Source organism: Somniosus microcephalus, chromosome 3 (genome assembly GCF_052327205.1).
Source record: "Somniosus microcephalus isolate GS21.2 chromosome 3, FLI_Smic_1.0, whole genome shotgun sequence".
NCBI classification, from domain to species: domain Eukaryota; kingdom Metazoa; phylum Chordata; class Chondrichthyes; order Squaliformes; family Somniosidae; genus Somniosus; species Somniosus microcephalus.
Window position 1 is genome coordinate 3883654 of NC_140989.1, and position 2700 is coordinate 3886353.

Genomic DNA, 2700 nt, shown 5'->3' on the forward strand with positions numbered 1-2700 from the left:
ATAAACGGGACCCTGGGCTTGGGGCAGGGCCGCTGAATTGGTACATGGTTGAGGTCCCAGTTGGGAGTGTTGTATGGAGACCTGACACTCCATTCTGGGAAGGATATTAGAGCCTTAGAATGGGGACAATGAGGAGTCACTGGAACAGGACCAGGTGTCAGAGGTGATCACTCGGAGAACGACACAAAAGACTGAGACATTTTTCACCACAGCAGAGAATGGCACACACTCTCCCCTCGCCCCCGACTCTCCCCTCGCCCCCGACTCTCCCCTCGCCCCCGACTCTCCCCTCGCCCCCGACTCTCCCCTCGCCCCCGACTCTTCCCCTCGCCCCCGACTCTTCCCCTCGCCCCCGACTCTTCCCCTCGCCCCCGACTCTTCCCCTCGCCCCCGACTCTTCCCCTCGCCCCCGGCTCTCCCCTCGCCCCCGGCTCTCCCCTCGCCCCCGGCTCTCCCCTCGCCCCCGCAACTGTCTGAGGCTAAACCAGACCATTCGCAACCATGGCGTCATATCTGGCCTGGAGCTGAACTTCCGACACCATATCCTCGACCTCACTAAGTTCACCTATTTCCACTTCCGTAACATCAAGTGTCTCCGCCCCTCCGCTGCTGAAACCCTCACCTGTGCCTTTGTTACCTCGACTTGACTATTCCAACTCTCCTGGCCAGCTTCCCACGTTCCATACTCTGTAAACTTCAGCTCATCCTAAACTCTGCTGCCCCGTGTCCTAACTCACACCCAGTCACGTTCACCCATCACCCCCTGTGCTCACTGCCCCATGTCCTAACTCACACCCAGTCCCGTTCACCCATCACCCCCTGTTCTCACTGCCCCGTGTCCTAACTCACACCCAGTCCCGTTCACCCATCACCCCCTGTGCTCACTGCCCCGTGTCCTAACTCACACCCAGTCCCGTTCAGCCATCACCCCCTGTTCTCACTGCCCAGTGTCCCAACTCGCACCCAGTCCCGTTCACCCATCACCCCCTGTGCTCACTGCCCCGTATCCTAACTCACACCCAGTCCCGTTCACCCATCACCCCCTGTGCTCACTGCCCCGTGTCCTAACTCACACCCAGTCCCGTTCACCCATCACCCCCTGTGCTCACTGCCCCGTGTCCTAACTCACACCCAGTCCCGTTCACCCATCACCCCCTGTGCTCACTGCCCCGTGTCCTAACTCGCACCCAGTCCCGTTCACCCCTCACCCCCTGTGCTCACTGCCCCGTGTCCTAACTCGCACCCAGTTCCGTTCACCCCTCACCCCCTGTGCTCACTGCCCCGTGTCCTAACTCGCACCGAGTCCCGTTGACCCATCACCCCCTGTGCTCACTGCCCCGTGTCCTAACTCGCACCCAGTCCCGTTCACCCCTCACCCCCTGTGCTCACTGCCCCGTGTCCTAACTCACACCCAGTCCCGTTCACCCATCACCCCGTGCTCACTGCCCCGTGTCCTAACTCGCACCCAGTCCCGTTCACCCCTCACCCCCTGTGCTCACTGCCCCGTGTCCGAACTCACACCCAGTCCCGTTCACCCATCACCCCCTGTGCTCACTGCCCCGTGTCCTAACTCACACCCAGTCCTGTTCACCCATCACCCCCTGTGCTCACTGCCCCGTGTCCTAACTCACACCCAGTCCCGTTCACCAATCACCCCCTGTGCTCACTGCCCCGTGTCCTAACTCACACCCAGTCCCGTTCACCCATCACCCCCTGTGCTCACTGCCCCGTGTCCTAACTCACACCCAGTCCCGTTCACCCATCACCCCCTGTGCTCACTGCCCCGTGTCCTAACTCACACCCAGTCCCGTTCACCCATCACCCCCTGTGCTCACTGCCCCGTGTCCTAACTCACACCCAGTCCCGTTCACCCATCACCCCCTGTGCTCACTGCCCCGTGTCCTAACTCACACCCAGTCCCGTTCACCCATCACCCCCTGTGCTCACTGCCCCGTGTCCTAACTCACACCCAGTCCCGTTCACCCATCACCCCTGTGCTCACTGCCCCGTGTTCTAACTCACACCCAGTCCCGTTCACCCATCACCCCCTGTGCTCACTGCCCCGTGTCCTAACTCACACCCAGTCCCGTTCACCCATCACCCCCTGTGCTCACTGCCCTGTGTCCTAACTCACACCCAGTCCCGTTCACCCATCACCCCCTGTGCTCACTGCCCCGTGTCCTAACTCACACCCAGTCCCGTTCACCCATCACCCCCGGTGCTCACTGCCCCGTGTCCTAACTCACACCCAGTCCCGTTCACCCATCACCCCCTGTGCTCACTGCCCCGTGTCCTAACTCACACCCAGTCCCGTTCACCCATCACCCCCTGTGCTCACTGCCCCGTGTCCTAACTCACACCCAGTCCCGTTCACCCATCACCCCCTGTGCTCACTGCCCCGTGTCCTAACTCACACCCAGTCCCGTTCACCCATCACCCCCTGTGCTCACTGCCCCGTGTCCTAACTCACACCCAGTCCCGTTCACCCATCACCCTGTGCTCACTGCCCCGTGTCCTAACTCACACCCAGTCCAGTTCACCCATCACCCCCTGTGCTCACTGCCCCGTGTCCTAACTCACACCCAGTCCCGTTCACCCATCACCCCCTGTGCTCACTGCCCCGTGTCCTAACTCACACCCAGTCCCGTTCACCCATCACCCCCTGTGCTCACTGCCCCGTGTCCTAACTCACACCCAGTC